Source organism: Talpa occidentalis, unplaced genomic scaffold (assembly GCF_014898055.3).
Source record: "Talpa occidentalis isolate TD23 unplaced genomic scaffold, MPIMG_talOcc4v2.1, whole genome shotgun sequence".
In the NCBI taxonomy this organism is placed as follows: domain Eukaryota; kingdom Metazoa; phylum Chordata; class Mammalia; order Eulipotyphla; family Talpidae; genus Talpa; species Talpa occidentalis.
Window position 1 is genome coordinate 65,803,106 of NW_026555331.1, and position 20,488 is coordinate 65,823,593.

The window sequence follows — 20,488 nt, forward strand, 5'->3', positions numbered from 1 at the left end:
CACTCATAGCAGGAATCTAGAAAACTTAAATAAGGGACCAGGAAAAAGAATAACTATAAGAAAGAAAATATCAAAATCAACAAACAACTATAAACCAGAGACACTCTATGGGGGGGTGAGGGGCGGGGAAAGGAGGGTTTGGGGTGAAAATAAGGGGGTTGAAATTGTATGGGAATATAAAAATAAAATTTAAATTAAAAAAATGAATGGCACATATCAAAAAAACTAGTAACAACAAATGTTGGCAAGGATGTGGTGAAAAAGGAACTCTCTCTCATTGCTGGTGGGAGTGCAAATTGGTCTAACCACTATGGAAAGCTGTCTGGAGGTTCCTCAGTCTACTACAATTGGAGCTACTATATCACCCAGCAATTCCACTCCTAGGGATCTATCCAAAGGACACAAAAACGTTGATTCAAAAGACCACCTGTACCCCTATGTTTATTGCAACACTATTTACAAATAGGTAAAACCTGGAAACAACACAAATGCCCAAAAACAGATGATTGGATCAAGAAGATGTGGTATATATACAAGATGGAACATTATTCAGCAATCAAAAAAGATAAAATCATGCCATTCACCTTGCCTCCAGCAACGTGGCTGGAGGTAGAAGGAATTATGCTCAGTGAAATAAGCCAGAAGGAAAGAGAAAAATATCAAATGGCCTCACTTATAACAGGAATATAGGGGAACCAAATAAGACATCAGGGTAAAAAATAATAACAGTACAAACACAACAAAGCAAAAACAGACAATTATAAATCAGTCACACTCTAGGGGAGGAGGAGGGAGAAGGATTAGAGGGAGGGAGAGAGGAGAACAGGGGGCTGAGGTGATGGTTCATGGGTGCATTGGGGAAGGAAATTCCATGGGGACTACCCTTGAGGGGGTGGAGTGAAGCAAATATTGTTTAATAATGAACAACAATGTAAAAAATTAAAAAATAAATGGGAAATAAAAAAAATTGGAAGGAAAACTGGAAAATTACAAATGTGTGTCAACTAACACACTCTTAAGCAAACAATACAAAGAAGAAATTGCAAGGGAAATTTAAAAATACTATGAAATGAATAGAAAAAATATGATTTACAAAAACAGGGAATGCAATGAAAACAGAACTCAGTTCTGAGAGCAGAACTCAGTTAACTAGACTGGCAGGCATACTGTGAGAAATATTTCTTTGGCAATTCTGATCTAATAAATCCAGAGACACTAAGCAAAAAGTAGAAAAAGATAAAAAGGAAAGGAAGTGGAGAAGGAATGTGTTAGGAGAAGAGGAAGAGAAGAAAGGAGGAAAATAATGAGAAAAAAAGAAAAAGAAATGAATAAAGAGGAGAGGAAGATTTCAAATTAACAAATAGCTTTACAAGTTAAGGAACTAAAAATGGAATCACAAACTTAATGAAAGGGTAGCAAAAGAAAGTGATAATAAATATTAGAATGTGAATAGAGACTAGAAGAAAGGAAATAATTAGAAAAGAAATGAACAAAGCATAAATCTAGAAGGCAGTTCAAAAAGGTCAATGAAACCAAGAGCTCTTTCTTTGAAAAAATAAAGATGACAAACCTCTACCAAGGCTTAATAACAAAAAGGAAAGCTAATAAGGAATTTACAACAGACATCTCAGAAATTCAAAAAATAACAGACTGATTTGAATAACTTGCATGCCAACAAATAGGGAAATCAAGACTAAACACTGAATTTGAATGGAAAAATTAGAAGCAAGAAAGTTGAAAGTGTAATCTAAAGTGTCCAATAAAAGTCCAGAACAAAGTTTCACTATGAGTTCTAATAAACCTTCAATAATGAACTCAAACTCTTCCAAAAATAAAGAAGCAGAAATTTTGGTTTTCAGGCAACATTACCTTGATGCCAAAAGCTGACAAGAATATGATCACAAAAAAAGAAAACTACAGATCAATCTCCCTGATAAACATAGATGCAAAAGTCCTGAACAAAACCTTAGCAAACTGAATTCAATTATTACAATAAAAGAATCATGTATCATGACCAGGTGGATTTATTCCAAGGATGCAAATCAATTATTTTCACTACATTAACAAAAGGAAAGATAAAAATCAATGATCATATGAATGCATACAGAGAAAGTATCTGTCAGGATTCACTACCCGATTAGGATAAAAACCTCTAAAAAGTGATGACAAAAGAAACATACCTCGATATAACAAAGCCCATACGCAACAAAACCACAGCTAACATCATACTCAATGAAGAAACACGGAAAGCTTTACCTCTATCAAGTAAAAGACAGGGAAGCCCATCCTCAAAACTACTCTTTAGTAAAATGTAAGAATTCATAGCTAGAGCAGTTAGGCAGGAAAAAGAAATTAAAAGAATCCAAATTGGAAAAAGAAGAGGTAAAAATTATCATTATCAACAGATGATATAATACTATACATAGAAAACCCTAAAGCTCCACTCCAAAAACTATTGAAAAAATAACAACAGTAAAGTGGCAGGCTACAGAATCAACATTAAAAAGGTTGTTGTATTCCTACCTGAAAACAATGATCTAAACAAAATAGAAATAAGTCAAGTAAACAATTTATGATCTTATTAAAAAATATCAATTACCTAGGAATTAACACAAGAGGTGAATTAACAGAGGAGGTTAAAATATCTATACAACGAAAATTATAAGACATTGTTAAAACAAATAAAAGAGAGCACAAAGAAAGGGAGAGCATCCATGCTCATCCACTGGAAGAATTCATATCACTAAAAGGCCATCTTACCCAAAGCAATATACATATTTAATGCAATTCTTATCAAAATTCAGCAGTTTTTTCAAGGAAATATTATTACTGAAATATGTAATAGCCAAAGCAATTCTAACCAAAATAGTAGGCATACACTCCCAGACTTCAAATTGTACTAAAAATCTATACTAATCAAAAGTATGGCATTGGACTAAAAACAGACACACAAATCAGTGGAATAGAACTGAGAGCTCACAAATAGACCCCTGCTTATACTGACTGTTAATATACAACATAGGAGCTAAGAAAAAGTCTGTTATAATACAGAAAGTCTATCTAACAAATGGTGCTGGGAACACTGGACAGCCAAATGCAAAACAATGAAACTAGACCATAATGCCACACCATAAACAGAAATTAATTCATAATAGACCTAATACTTGGTTGTAAGACCTGAAATCATAAAACACATAGAAGAATACATATGCAAAATACTGTGTGACATTGGCTTTAATGAGTCTTATGTGACTCCATTGCAACGGTAAAAAGACAAAAAATTAAAAATAAACAAATGGCCTCCCTGGTGGCGCAAGGGGTTAAGATGCAATCTATGAAGTATCCACAGCCACTGCAGCAGAAGTTTAATCCCCAGCCAGGGAGCTACCCACATGGCATAGCAGACCTCTCCTGATCCTCCCACTGCTCCCCTCTCAGCAGTGTATTTCAGTCAGTCTGCCTGTTCTGTTCCCCACTCTCTCTCTGATTAATACTCTCATCCACACACACACACACCTCTGGCCTGTACCCAAGTTCTTGTATGCATAAATAAATCTTTTAAAAATTAATTAATTAATTAAAAAACAAACAAATGGGACATACTAAATTCAAAAACTTCTGCAATGGGAAAGGAACTATCATTAAAACAAAGTGACACACTACTGAATAGAAATAAATATTGACACATTATACATCCAAAAAGAGACTGATAAGCAAAAGCTAAAATGAACTCATATAACTCAGCAATAGGAAAATAACCCAATCAAGAAATGAGCAGAAAAGTTAAATAGACACTTCTCCAAAGAAGACATGCAATAGCCAACAGGACAAACTGTTCATGACTTATCATCAGGGAAATGTAAATAAAAGCACAAGGAAATACCACTTCATACCTGTGAGGATGGCCCATATCAAAAAGACCAGAAACAGCAAAAGTGCTGGCAAGTGTGTGGAGAAAAAGTAACCCTATTATACTTATGTTGGAATGTAAGATATTCCAATAGCAGTGGAAAACAGTATGATGGTTTCTCAATGCACTAAAAATAGATCTACCACATGATCCACTAATTCCAGTCCTAGGTGTCTATTTAAAGACTACAGAAACACTAATTTGAAAGGATATACACACTCCTATGTTCAATGCAGCAATATTGACAATTCCAATTACAGAAACACTCTAAGTGCCCGACAACAGATGCAAAAAAAAGATATGTTGTATATACAAAATGAAAAACTATGCAGATTATTTTTTAAAAGGTTATACTATATGTGACAACATGGATGGAACTTAAGGATATTTATGGTAAGCTAAGTGGAAAGACAAACACCAGATAAGTTCACTCAAGTGTGGAATAAAAAGAAATGCTCAAAGAAATAGACAAAACTAAAACAAACCCTAGAAATCTGACAACAGAATTGAGGCTACCAGGGGAGAATATAGTGGTAGGTATAGAGCAAAGGGAGGAGCAGGCCCGATGGCCTATGGTAGGATTATGAGTGCTATGGTGGTGGGTGTTGTATGGTATATATGTTCACATATATGAAAATAGGTGTGAACTTACACCCCTTAATCATATGTAGTTTTGTAAACTATTATTAACTCAATACAAACTATACAATTAAAAGAGCACATTCTAACAAAAATTGGTATACATAGGCAAAAGAATAGAATTAGAATTTTAGAATTATATGCAACATATAACTAACTGGATCAAAGAACTAATACAAAAGAAGGCAAAGGAGGTAAATCTTCATGACCTTGAATTTGGTAATGTTTTCTTAGACATGCCATCAAAAGCACAAGCAACAAATAAAAAAATAGATAAATTGAACATCATCAAAATTAAAAATTCTATGTATCAAGGGATACTATGGAAAGAATAATAAGATAACCTACAAAATAAGAGAAAATATTTGCCTATTATATTTTTGACAAGGATCCAGTAATTCAGAGTATAGAAAGAAGTCTTATAATTCAACAACAAAAAAGAAAACAATCCAATTCAAAAATAAGTCAAGGATCTGAATAGATATTTCTCAAAAAGAAAGATATGCAAATAGATGAAAATCTCATTAGAAAATATTCAATGTCATAAACCATTAGAGACATATAAATCAAAATTACAATGAAATACTAATTCTTGGATGGGAGATTTGGCTAAAACTTTTTTTTAAAAAACTGATAATAAGTGTTGGTAAGGATATGGAGAAACTGGAATCTTCATATATTGCCATGTGAAATGTAATGAAACAGCCACTTGGAAAATAGTTAACACAGAATTATCATATGACTAGTAAATTCCACTGCTAGGTAGACTACAATAAAAGAAATCAGGTGGCCAAACAAAATACTTGCACACTGAAAATTCATAGTAGCATAAATACTATCCAAAGGGTAAGAACAATCAAAAGGTCCATCACAAATGAATGGCTTTTAAAAATGTCCTATTTCAGGCCTCCCTTGTGGTGCAAGGGGTTAAGCACAGCACTATGAAGCAATCTGCAGCCTCTGCAGCATGAATTCAATCCCTGGCCCGCTAGGGAGCAACCCACATGGCACAGCAGACCTCTTCTGTCTTGCCCACTGCTCCCCTCAGCAGTGTATTTCAGTCGGTCTGCCTGTTCTGTTCCCCACTCTGTCTCTGGTGAATCCTCTCACCTCCCTCCTCCCACCCCACACACACACACCCTGCACCTCTGGCCTGTACACTAGCTCTTGTATGCATAAATAAATAAATCTTTTAAAAAAATAAGAAAGAAATCCCACTTTATATAAAGGAGGTTTGACTAGAACTTTTTTCTTAGAATTTCCCTCAACCCCCAGCTCAGCTACCAGCACCACAGGAGTAGACACAGGTCATAATCTGGGCCATGCAGAAAACATGAGGAAAAAAACAATCAAAGCAAGGAAATTGAAACAATCAAAACTCTTCCAAAAAACAGAAGTTCAGGACCAGATGGCTTCACAGCAAGTTCTACCAAACTTGCAATGACAAACCTATTCTGATCAAAGTCTTTCAAAAAATTGAAAAGAGGGAATACTCTATACTACATTATGAAGCCAACATAATGCAAATACCCAAAGCACAGATAATCAAAAAGAAAAAAAGAAAACTATAGACCAATCTTCCTAATGAACACAGATGCTAAAACCCCCAATAAAATCTTAAAACTGAATTCAACAATGCATTAAAAGGATTAAACATTATGACTGGGCCTCTCCGGTGGCGCAATGGTTGAGAGCTGGGTTGCAAAGCTGCCAGCAGCCTCCGCAGCGCCTGTTCGATCCTCAGCCTCTGAGTGAGAGTCCCACATGGCGTGCAGACCTCTCCTGCCACGCGCTGCTCCCCTCAGCAGTGTACTTCGTCAGTCTGCCTGCTCTGCTCTCCGCTCTGACTCTGGTGAATTCTCTCACCCTCCCGCGCTTCTGACTGTACCCAGTGCTTGTATAAATAAATAAATAAATCTTAAAAAAAAAAAAAACATTATGGCCAAGGATTTATAAAGGGGCTTTTAAAAAAGGACTTACAAAAGGGACATGAGGATGATTCAACACCTAAATATCAATCAATGAAATTTACCACATCAACAAAAAATGAAAATAAAAACCATATGATAATATCAATAGATGCTGAGAAAACATTTGATAAGATCCACATCCATTTATATAGAAAACCTTTGAAAAATTGGGGAAAAATGGAACATACCCTAAAATCCATATATGACAAACTCACAGCTATTATCACCCTAAGGGTGAAAAACTGAAATGCTTTCCACTATGATACAGTATAAGACGAGGATATCCACTCACTACTACTATTCAGTGTGGTATGAAAGACCGAGTTACAGCAATAATGCAAGAAAATTATATCAAAGGAATCCAAATTGGGGAAGAAGTAAAGATATCATTATTTACAGATGATATACAACAAAGAGAGTATCCTAAAGACTCCACAGAAAAACTAATTAAATAAATAATCCAGTTCACCAAAGTGGCAAACTACAAAATCAAAATACAAAAATTAGTTGCCTTCCTATTTGCAAATAATGAACAAAAAGAAGAAATTAAGAAAGCCATGTCATTTACAATCTCACCAAAGGAAAAAAAATTAAATACCTAGGAATAACTCTAACAAGGGAGACTAAGAATTTATACAAGGAAAATTATAAGGCTTTCTTAAGAGAAATAGAAGACACAAAGAAATGGAAAGACATTCCCTACTCATGGATTGGAAGACTCAATAGTGTTAAATTGGCTATCCTACCCAGAGAAATTCACAAATTCAGTACACTCCCAGTAAAATTCTCAATGGTGCACTTCAAATAAGTAGAACAAATATTACTGAAATTCATATGGAACCACAAAAAACGCCAAATAGCCAAAGTTCTACTGACTAAAAAGGGGGAAATATTGGCATTACATTTCTAGACCTCAAACTATACTGTAAAGTAATAATAACTACAACAGCATGACAATGGAACAAAAACAGACACACAGACCAATACAATAAAATTGAGAGCCCAGAAATAGAAGCACAAACATGTATGTAAGGACAACAAATCTACGGTAAAAGATCAAAATATATATACTGCAACAAGGTTAACCTCTCCAATATATGGTACTCTGAAAACTAGTCTGTCCCATGCAAAAAAAAAAAAAAACAATGAAACTAGATCAACACAACCTCACACCATACATGAAAATCCACACAAAATGGATTAAATGCATGGATATAAGACCTGAAACCATAAAATAGTTAGAAGAAAACATGTGAAGAACAAGGAACCCTCTTATACATTGGTGGGAATGTAGTTTGGTCCAGCACCTATGGAAAGCTGTGTGGAGATTTCTCAAAAGACTATGATCCAGCAAAATTCCACCTCTAATAATATAACACAAAAACACTAATCAAAAGGAAACTTGCACTCCTATGTTTACTGCAGCATTATTAACAATATCTTTACTGCAGCATTATTAACAATACCCAAGATATGAAAACAACCTAGATGCTCCAAAACAGATGAGTGTATCATGAAGATGTGGTATATATACCCAGTGGAATATTAATAGGCAATCAAAAGAGATGATCTCATGCCATTTGCTGCAGTATGGATTGAGCTGAAAGGGATTATGCTAAGTGAATAAACTAGAAAGAGAAAAATAAATACAGGATGCTGTCATTTATATATGGATTACAGAGAAAGCAAAGGATCAAAGACAACCATTATTTTTATTTATTTTTTATTTTTACATTGTTCATTTTTTGTAATGTTTGATTTCTCCCCTCAGGTGTAACCCCCACAAAATTCCCACCCCCAAATCACCCAAGAACTGTGTTCTTCCCCCACATTTTTTACCCCTCCCCCTCTCCACTCCCCCTCTATGCAGTATGTCTCAGTTCTATAGTTTGCCAGCAAATTTTTGCCTTTTTTTTCCCTAACTCCTTGTTTGGTTTCCCTATATTCCTCCTATAAGTGAAACCATTTGATTTTTTTTTCCTTCTGACTTATTTCACTGAGCATATTCTCCTCCAGCTCAATCCATGTTGCTATGAATGGAACGTGTTTATCTTTATTGATTGTTGAGTAGTTTTCAATTGTGTATTTATAGCACATATTCTTCATCCAGTCATCTGTTTTTGAGTATATAGGTTGTTTCATATGGAAGATCCATTTTTAGTAATTTGAGGGTCCTCCACGCATCTTCCCATAGTGGATGGACCAGTTTGCATTCCTACAGGCAATGTAAACAGGTTCCTTATTCTTCACATCCTGGCCAACATTTGGTGTCATTAGTTTTTTTTTTAATGTGAGCTATTCCTCCTGGTATGAGTTGATAGCTCATTGTGGTTTTGATTTGCATTTCCCTGATTATAAGTGATGCTGAACATTTTTCATGTGCCTGTTTGCCATCTGCATTTCCTTTTTGGAAAAGTATCTTTTTAGATCTTCTGCCCACTGTTTGACTGAATTCTTTATTTTGTTTTTGTTGAGCTGTGTAAGCTCTTTGTAGATCTTTCCTAAAAGTTCCTTATAAGTTGTATGGAGTGCCAACATTTTCTCCCCATCTGTAGGGTGTATCTTCGTCTTGGTTATGGTCTCTTTTGCTAGACAGAAGCTTTTTAGTTTGACGTAGACCCAGCTGTTTATCTTTGCCTTCATTTGCTTTGCTTTGGGAGATGAATCTTTAAAGATGTTTCGGAGATATACATCATGGAGTATCTTGCCTATGTTTTCATCTATATATTGTATGGTTTCAGGTCTTACATCCAAGTCTTTTTTTCTATTTTGAGTTGGTCTTTGTGTATGGTGTGAGGTAGTAGTCAGGTTTCACTCTTCTGCATGTAGTGGTCCAGTTTTCCTAGCACCATTTATGGAAGAAACTGTCCTTGTTCCAGTGCATATTCTTTGCTCCTTTGTCATAGACTAGTTTTCCATAATATGTGTGGCTTTATGTCTGGGTTTTCAATTTGATTCCATCAGTATGTATGTCTGTTTTTGTTCCAGTCTCATGCTTTTTTTAATTATTATGGTTTTGTAGTACAGTTGGAAGTCCAGGAGTGTAGTACCTCCATTCTTCCCTTTTTTAGACAAAGACAAACTTTAAAATCAACACTTGAAAACTGGCCATTTATCTGAAAGCTCCATGAGGGGCTGGAGAGAGGGATGAGAGCAGGTGTGGGCAGTAGAACACAATGGACTGTGGTGGAAGATATGGGTATCTAGGGGAGGTAGAGCTATGAAAATCACATCTAAAAAGGAAAAAATTATATTACCAAAATAGTCACAAAGATGTGAAACAATGGTACTTCATTAATAAGAAAAGATGATTACTTTTCTGTATAAGCTAATATTTATTATTGAAAACACCAAAGATAACCAGGAGCAAGTAAATATATAAAATCTTACCCCTACTCTTAATAAATGCTTGAATGCATAAATGAATGCCTAGGCTTCAATCATTTACCCTTCAATAAAAATATGCTATTTAATTGAAATTAGTTTAGTTGCAAGTTTAATTTCCCTTAATTTTATTGCTAATTTTAAATGTAGCTGATATGTTATATATAAAATTTTATTATTAAAGAAACAAATAACCAAAATGAGCTTTTGAAATAAAAAAAAATCTAGAACTAGAGAATGGTGATGGTTGCACAACTTAGCCAATTTACTAAATACCACTGAATTGTGTATTTTTAAAATGGCTAAATTGGCAAATTTTGTTTTGTGGATTTTGCCACATTGAAAAAGAGAAAGAATCTATACAGGGAAATGATAAAGAAAAATGAAATACGGGGCCTCCCCGGTGGCACAGTGGTTGAGCACTAGGTTGCGAAGCTGCCCGCAGCCTCTGCAGCACCAGTTCGATCCCTGGCTGCTGGGCGAGGGTCCCACATGGCATGCAGACCTCTCCTGCCGCCAGCTGCTCCCCTCAGCAGTGTACTTCATCAGTCTGCCTGTTCTACTTTCCGCTCTGGTTCTGGTGAATTCTCTCACCCTCCCGTACCTCTGACTGTACCCAGTGCTTGTATAAATTAATAAATAAATAAATCTTTAAAAAAAAAAGAAAAAGAAAAGAAAAATGAAATAAGAAGAAAAAGTTTATGTAAGAACCTGTACAAGGAAACAATGTGAGGAGGGAATGCTACAGACAATGGTGGTGGGCCATGGGTGCTTTGGTGGTGGGTGCATATATCAACAACACCTGAAATGGGACAGGGGGAGCCCACATTTCTAAAATACAAACAATGATATAAACCAATGTTATGTCAATAAAAAATATTTGTAATAGGAAAATAAAAAAAATTATCAGAATGAATGATTTCTATAATGAAAACCATTATAAAATTAATAAACTTAATGCAGTTATAAATATAAATTTAGTTACCCCAGGGCTCAAGCAAGAAAGGACAAGATAACAGAAAGAGTAAAATGTAGGTAGCAGTGCTTAGGGGGGAAAAAAGGAGCCTCAAACTATGCAAATGGTGTCCTGCCTGAGAAGCAAAAGGTATAAGAGATTAAAGGCATTCTTTACTTACTATGGAATTCAGAATAATTTAGACCTGTACACCATATGAAGATTTAAATTGATTTAAAAGTAAATTTGAAACAACAAAACAATAAGTAAACAGCTCAGACTATCTTGGTATAGTCACTTCTAAAACTATTTCATACATATTCAAAATAATGGCACTTATAGTGACCATCCATATAAGAAAGAAATTTTTTTAAATGAAGTAACATTGGTTTATATATGAAGTGTACATCATTATAAATCAACATCTGAATATATTATCTGATTTTCACCACTGAAAGTCTAATTCTACCCTTCCCCATACAAGTGGTCCTTTTTACCCAAGTTATCAACCCCTCCTTCACTACCAATAATCACTAATCTGTTCATATAATCTGTAAAGTTTATTTTTGTTTTAGTAAATTATTTTGCTTTGTGTCTTTATCTAACACATATGAGAGAATTCATATAATTTTTTTGTTTCTCTGACTTATTTTGATTAGTATAAAACATCTTGGTCCCTCCATATTCTTGCAAATGGCAGGATTTCATCCTTTTCACAATACTTTCATAAGTATTCCATTGTGTGTGTATATATACCATAGCTTTGTTATTCAATCATATTTCTATGAGCATAACTTCTGACTATTGAAAATAATGCTGAGATGAACACGGAGGTACATGTATCTCTTTGAAGAAGTGTTTTTGTAATTTTTTTTGTAAATACCCAAAAGTCAGATAACTGTATCAAATGGAATTTTTATTTTTTAATTTTTTGAGGAATCCCCATAATGTTTCTCATAATAGCAGTAACAGTTTACACATAACAACAGTATATAAGGGTTCCCCTTTCTCCACGTCCTCTCAAATACTTCTTGCTTTGTATCTTTTTTTTTTAAGATTTATTTATTTATTTATACAAGCACTGGGTACAGTCAGAAGCACGGGAAGGTGAGAGAATTCACCAGAGCCAGAGCGGGGAACAGAACAGGCAGACTGATGAAACACACTGCTGAGGGGAGCAGCAGGCGCGGCAGGAGAGGTATGCGCGCCATGTGGAACCCTCGCGATTGAACTGGTGCTGCAGAGGCTGTGGGCAGCTTTGCAGCCCAGCACTCAATTGCTGCACCACCAGGGGAGGCCCTGCTTTGTGTCTTTTTAATAAAAATCATTCTCTCAGGTGTGAGGTGTTACCTTATTGTTTTGATTTGCATTTCATTAATAACAGATGATGAACATTTTATGTGCCTGTTGGCTATCTTGATGTCGTCTTTATAGATGTGTGTATTCAGATCATCTGTTAATTTTTCAGTTGGGCTTCTTCATTATTTTTGTCATTGAGTTTTATGAGTTATTCATATATTTTTCATATTAACCCCTTATTAGATGTATGATGTATAATACATCCTTTTCATATTTATGGTGCTTACTTTTGCTGAGTCATAACATTTCTTTGAATATTGACTCATACAGAAATATAGAAATGATAGTTCAATCTTAATTATGAATTTGATTCCAAATTGTTCAGCCCATTTTGTCACATATGTGGCCTCAAGTTCAGGTTGCAAACACCCATGATCAGAAGGAGGTAATTATCATGTAAGTATGTAATACACTTAAAGATACAATTTTCTGACTGTGATTTTAATCTCTACCAAGTTCAAAACAATCTCTCTATACATGCAATCATTCATTCAACAAGCTTTATTAAGTACCTAATAAGTGCAAGGTGCTTGACTCATTTCACTCTTGCCTTTGATTATTAATCTTTTGGACTTTAACAACATGATACTGGTCACCGCTGCTTCATCTTTGCTACTGCTGTTTCTGCTTACATCTTGATGTCAATGTGTCTAGCTATCACCTAATAATTTGATGACAACTTCTTTGCCCTCCTTTATTGAATGACTTTATTTTCCCTTTTTTGATCTTAATTTTGAACCTTAGTTGTTAAAGTCTCAGACTGAAAGGAATAAGCCCATGTACCTGATAGTCACCAGTATAGAAACAATAAGTGCTAGACATTATTTTTCTCAAGTTCTTGTTCTCTTATTGTATTGTAGCTTTAATTGTCTACAATCTGCTTGAGCAAAAGATGCCATGATTACTGTTGACCGATCTTCTATAGCACACATGGTGTTATAATACAAAGTGTCCAATTCAATAGATTGCTTCATACATGCAATTCAATAGATTGCTTCATACATAATGTACATACAAGCTGTATCACTTACATTAACAGGTTTGAAATTATTTTTATTACTTACAGTAAAAATGTTTTCATTGCCATCTTGAAATTGCACTCCACCAGCTCCATAAAGATATATGGGAGCTGAACTTCTATGTTGTCCATATAGTGTAATATAAATCTGTGAAGTTGTCCCTGCATTTGGCAAATCACTGGTGATGATGGAAACTTTCCAGTTACCACCTATAGAAGCACAAATAACACATATTACAACAACTTATAAAAATGCAAGACTCAGGAGCCTCCCTGGTGCCGCAGAGGGTTGAGAGCAGCTCTGTGAGGCTGTCCGCAGCCTCTGCAGTGCGGGTTTGATTCCCGGCTGGCCAAGGAGATTCCCACATAGCGTGGCAGACCTCTCCTGCTGAGCTTACTGCTCCCCTCATCAGTGTATTTTGGTCGTCTGCCTGTTCTGCTCCCCGCACTTTCTCTGGTGAATCCTCTCACCCTCCTGCACCTCTGGCCTGTACCACAGCTCTTGTGTAAAAATAAATAAATCTTTTAAAAAAATTTAAAAGCAAACAAAAAAATGCAAGACTCAGAACATCTAGTAATCATAAAATTAAGGGAATTCAGAATAGACGTAATTTACTCTTCTCCATCTCCTCTGGAAAATTGCTGCAACACAGGATTTAGATACAGTTTTTAAAACACTCAAATAAAATTACTATGTAACTTAACTATGTAATTGTAAGAATATTTCTCAGAATAACATAAGTTATGTTACCATTTATCCCTTCATGCCTGGAATCTAAATCATTATATAAATTCTCTTAAATTTCTAGCATTTTGCCAAATTATTTCCATATTTAGTTCTATATGTAATATATGCATTCAGAATTATACTTTTTGTGATCTTTTAAGTACATACAGTCATTTTCCAAAATAACAATTATAATTTATATAAGCACAGAAGTTGGAATCAAATTAAAAAGAAATTTGTCAATGGGTACAATTTGCTCACTTATTATAAGTATCCTTAATTGATAGATGAAGTAAGAAGGTACCATGAATGTTAAGTACATTATATAGCATCTGTCAGCAACAGCAAAAATCACTAGAAAACATGGCTGATGATGAATGTAACTGAGATTAACTAATCATTACAGCATATGCTAGTGGTATGATATTACTCTCTATGACTTCAGTTTATTTTGCCAGTTTTGTTTAAACAACAGTTGATCGATAAGAAAACTAAAATAACAAAAAAAGGGAATACACTGAAGATTATATAAAAAGAATAAAGCCAATAAAAGTCAGAACTATGGAATTAACATTTTACTCTTTAGACTGATTTTTCTCTCTCCTGAATTTGAACTATAATGTATTTCCCACCTTGAAAAACAAATTTCCAGTTTAAGAAATAACAAACTGGTTAAGGTATACAGCATGATAGTTTGATTTACATATACTGTAAAATAATTACCACAATAGGTTCAGTTCATAACATCTTCTCATAGAGATAACAATACAAAGGGGAAAAATGGTTTTGAAAAAACTAACAGGATTTGCTCTCTTAGCAACTTTCCTATAGACCAGTATTAGCTATAATCATCATGCTATATATTACATCTCTAGTACTTATTTTTTAATATATTTTACATCATTTTTCATTTTTGTACAACGTAAGCATTTTTATCTTGGTTATATTCCCTATACAATTAAACCTGGAAGTTTTCACCTTTTATTTTTTTTTAAGATTTATGTTTTTTAGATTTTTTATTTTAACATTTACCATTTTTTTACATTTTTTTACACAATATTTCCTTTCCCTAACCCCCTCATATTGAGTCCCCATAGAATTTCCTTCCCCAAGGCACCCATGCACCATCACCACAGTCCCCTGTGCTCCTCCTTCCCACCCTCTCACATTTCTCCCTCCTCCTCCCCTGCAGTATGTCTCTGGTTTATAATTGTCTGTTTTTGCTTTGTTGTGTTTTGTACTGTTATTATTATTTTTTTACACTGAAGTCTTATTGGATTCCCCTATATTCCTGTTATAAGTGAAACCAGCCGATATTTTTCTTTTTCCTTCTGGCTTATTTCACTGAGCATAATTCCTTCTAGCTCCATCCACATTGCTGTGAATAGCATGAGTTTATCTTTTTTGATTGCTGAATAATATTTCATTGCATATATGCACTACATCTTCTTGATCCAGTCATCTATTTTTGGGCATTTGGGTTGTTTCCAGGTTTTACCTATTGTAAATAGTGCTGCAATAAACATAGGTGTACAGGTGCTCTTTTGAATCACTGTTTTTGCGTTCTTTGAGTAGATCCCTAGGAGTGGAATTGCCAGATCATATGGTAGCTCCATGTTTAGTAGACTCAGGAACCTCCAGACAGCTTTCCACAATGATTGGACCAGTTTGCACTCCCACCAGCAATGTAGAAGAGTTCCTTTTCACCGCATCCTTGCCAACATTTATTGTTGCTTGTTTTTTTGATATGTGCCATTCTTACTGGTGTAAGGTGGTATCTCAGTGAGGTTTTGATAGTTTTCACCTTTTAATAACTTCATTTAGTAACTATGGCTAGACCTTGAAACCAGTATTCAAAGTGAAATAAGTCAAACAAAAAGACAAATGTTGTATATTACAAATATTGTAAAACTAAGGCAAACTCATAGAAACACATAATCTTGTGGCTACCAAAAGTGGCTACCATCATCATCCACTTTTGATAGCCACAAGACTATGTGTTTCTATGAGTTTGCTTTAGTTTTACAATATTTGTAATATACAGCATTTGTCTTTTTGTTTGACTTATTTCACTTTGAATACTGGTTTCAAGGTCTATCCATACTATTGCAATGGCAGGATTTCATTCTTTTTTATGGCTTAATAATATTCCTCTATGTGTGTGTGTACGTGTGTGCACACGCACATAACACAATTTATCTGTTCATCTAGTGTTGGAAAGTTGTTTGCTTACCTGACTAGTGTAAAAAAAATGCTATGAACATGGTTGTGCATATATTTTTGAGTTAGTGTTATTGTTTCCTTTGGATACATTTTCAGAAATGGAATTGTTGAATCATGTGGTAGTTCTAGTTTCAATTACTTGAGAACACTTTACAACACAGAGGTTATGCCAATTTACTATCCCACCAAAATTATAAAAGGGCTACTTTTTCTACATAACCACTTGAACTTTGTTACCGCTTGTCTTTTTTGATGTTATTCTATTGGCATTAGGTGATATCTCATTGTGGTTTTATTTTTCTCTCCCTAATTACTTGGTGATGTTCAATACCTTTTCATGTACCTGTTGTATTTTTGTATATATTCTTCAGATAATTGGCTATACAGACCCTCTAAATCATTTCATTGGATGTTTAAAAGTTTTTTGATGATTGCAAAAGACATTTTTAAATATATTTTGAATATTGGCCTATTATCAGATATATGATTTGCAAATAGTTTTCCCATTCTGCAGTTTATCTTTTCAATGTATTGATAGTTTCTTTTGCTGTGCAGAGAATTTTATTAATTTTATGTAGCCCCACTTGTTTGTTGCTTGTGCTTTAGGTTTCATATCCAAAAAAAATAATTACTAAGACCCATATCAAGAAAAATTATTTCCATGTCATCATCTAGAGTTTTGTGGTTTGAAGACTTGTTATGTCTTTTATCACTTTCAGTTAATTTTTGTAACGAAAGATAGGAGCCAGATCCCAGCACTATTATTAAAGAGACTAAATTTTTTATTGTTTCTTGGCTATTTTGTCAAATATAGTTGACTATATTTGTTTGAGTTACTGGGCTTTCAGTTCTGTTATACTGGTCCACATTGTTTGTAGTCTGGAAATACAGAATACCTGACTTCCAGCAATGTTCATAGTTCTGCACTACTCACAGTTCACTAAGTCCATACTGATTCCTCCCAAATATGTGCTTGCTCCTCCTTCTCCCCATCTGAATTTCTCATTTCTCTAGCCGGTTTTCAAGGGTTAGTTTTAGAATTTGGCTATATTTGACTCTTTGTCTTATTTCTCTGAATTCTACATATAAGTGATACCATCGGGTATTGTCATTTTCCTTCTATTTCACTTAGTATAATCCCGTCTACCTCTATCCATGCTATCACAAATGGCATGAATTTATTTTTCTTTGAATGCTGAAATATTCCATTTTATATATATATATATATATATACCACATCTTCTTGATCCACCCATCTGTTTCTGAGCACTTAGGCGGTTTCCATATTTTGGCTATTGTAAATAGTGCTGCAATGAACATGAGAGTAAATGTTCCCTTTCAAATTAGTGTTTTTGTGTTTTGGGTATACACTTAAAGGAGTGAAATCACAGGAACAAATGTTTAGATCCATTTTTAATTTATTGAGAAACTCCACACTGCTTTCTATATGGGTTGAATCAGCCTCATTCCCACCAATAATGTTAAGGCAATTTTTATTACTCCACAACCTTCAAAGGATTTGAAGTTTTTGGTCCCCTTGACAGGGGCCATTCACACATTTGTAAATTGATATCCCATTGTGGTTTTTATTTGCATTTCAGTAATGATAAACATTTTTCATATTCTTATTGACTACCTGTACATCTTCTAAGAACTGCCTATTTACCTTTTCTGCCCATTTTTTGATTGGGTTGTTTTTTGTTGAGTTTTATGAGTGCATATCTTTTGTATCAGTCCTTGTCCCATGTACACAGTGTGGCTATTATCTCTTATTCAGTAGGATGTCTGTCTTGATTAACATTTCTTTTGCTGTACAGAAGCTTTTTATTTTGATGTAATCCCAATTGTTTATATTTTTCTTTTGTTAACCTTGCTGCTAGAGATGAATTCACAAAGATATTACTGAAGTTTATGTCATGAAGTATTTTGCCTATGTTTTCTTCCAGATATGTTATGATTTCATGTCTTATATCCACATCTTTCATTCATTTTGAGTTGATTTTCTGTGTATGGTATGATGTAGTGATCTTGTTTCATTATTTCACATGTGCATGTTCAGTTTTCCCAGCACCATTTATTGAAGAGGCTTTGCTTGAGCCAATGGGTGTTCTTGCCTCCTTTGCTGCATATTAACTTCAATGTCGGTGTGAGCTTATTTCCAGGGTCTCAATTCTCTTCCATTTGTCTGTTTTGTTCCAGTACCAAGTTATTTTAATTATTATAGCATTATTGCTTGAAGTATGCAAGTGTGATATTGGCATTTTTCCTTCTATTTGCCAGGTTGCTTTGGCTACGTGGGGTCCTTTGTGGTTCCTAACAAAGTATACAGATGTTTGTTCTGTTTCTTTGAAGAATGCCATTAAAATTCTGATAGGGATTGTATTAAATCGTATAATTCTTTGGGTATGTTAAATAGCAGTTGTGAGAGTGGACAACCTTGTCTTGTAGCAGACTTTAGTAGAAAAACGTTCAGTTTCTCACCATAGAGAATATTAACTGTGTATATGTCATAAATGACTTTTATTATGAAAAGTTCCATTTGTACCCAGTTTTTTTTTTTTTTTAATAAATTTTATTGTTATATTCCCCATACAATTGCAGCCCCCCATTCTGACCCCAATCCCTCCCCTCCCACCCCAGCCCCCCTAAAAGTGTCTCTGGTTCATAGTTTTTTGTTGATTTTGATTTTCACTTTCTTATAGTTATTCATTTTCCTGGTCCCTTATTTAAGTTTTCTAGATTCCTGCTATGAGTGAGACCATCCGGTATTTTTCTTTTTCTTTTTGGCTTATTTCGCTGAGCATGATCCCTTCCAGCGCCATCCATGTTGCTGCAAATTGCATGTGTTTATCTTTTTTGAATGCTGAGTAATATTCCATGGTATATATGTACCACATCTTCTTGATCCAGTCATCTATTTTTGGGCATTTGGGTTGTTTCCAAAGCTTAGCTATTGTAAACAGTGCTGCTATAAACATAGGGGTGCAGGTGTTCTTTGGAATTGATGTTTCTGTGTCCTTTGGGTAAATACCTAGGAGTGGAATTGCTGGATCATATGGAAGCTCTATGTTTAGTAGGTCCAGAAATCTCCATACAGCTTTCCACAGTGGTTGGACCAGTTTGCACTCCCACCAACAGTGCAGAAGAGTTCCTTTTTCTCCACACCCTCGCCAACATTTGTTGTTGCTAGTTTTTTTAATATGTGCCATTCTCACTGGTGTAAGATGGTATCTCATGGTAGTTTTGATTTGCATTTCCCTGATGACAAGTGATGTTGAACATTTTTTCATATGCCTGTTGGCCATTTGCATTTCCTCTTCAGAGAAGTTTCTTTTAAGCTCTTCTGCCCATTTTTTGACTGGATTATTTTCTTTGTTGTTGTTGAGTCTCATCAGCTCTTTGCATATTTTTGTGATCAGTCCTTTATCATTAGTGTTGGGTGCAAAAATGTTCTCCCAGTTGGTGGGGTTTCTCTTTGTTTTTGTTATTGTCTCTTTTGCTGTGCAAAAGCTCTTTAATTTGATGTAGTCCCACCTGTTTATCTTTGCCTTCACTATCACTGCTTTGGGTGATGTGTCTGTAAAGATGTCTTTGATGTGCAAATCACGTAGTGTTTCGCCTATATTTCCTTCTATATATTTTATGGTTTCAGGTCTTATGTCTAGTTCTTTAATCCATTTTGAGTTGATTTTTGTGTATGGTGTGAGGTGGTGGTCAAGCTTCATTCTTTTGCATGTAGCGACCCAGTTTTCCCAGCACCATTTATTGAACAAACTTTCTTTGCTCCAATGCATAGTCTTTGCTCCTTTGTCAAAGATTAGTTGACCATAAATCTGTGGGTTTATTTCTGGATTTTCTATTCGATTCCATTGGTCTGTATGTCTGTTCTTGTTCCAATACCATGCAGTTTTGATGATTATGGCTTTGTAGTATAGTTTGAAGTCTGGGAATCTGATGCCTCCATTCCCTTCTTTTTTTTCAGGAGAGCTTTGGCTATTCGGGGTTTTTGGTGATTCCATATGAATTTCATCAATAATTGTTCTATTTCTTTGAAGAATGACATTGAAATTTTGATTGGAATAGCATTGAATCTGTATATTGCTTTTGGTAGGATGGCCATTTTAATAATGTTTATTCTTCCAATCCATGAGCAGGGGATGTCTCTCCATTTCTTTGTGTCTTCTTCTATTTCTTTTAACAGTGTTTTATAGTTTTCTTTGTATAGGTCCTTTACCTCTTTTGTTAGATTTATTCCCAAATATTTGATTTTTTTTGTTTCAATAACAAAAGGGATGGTCTTTTT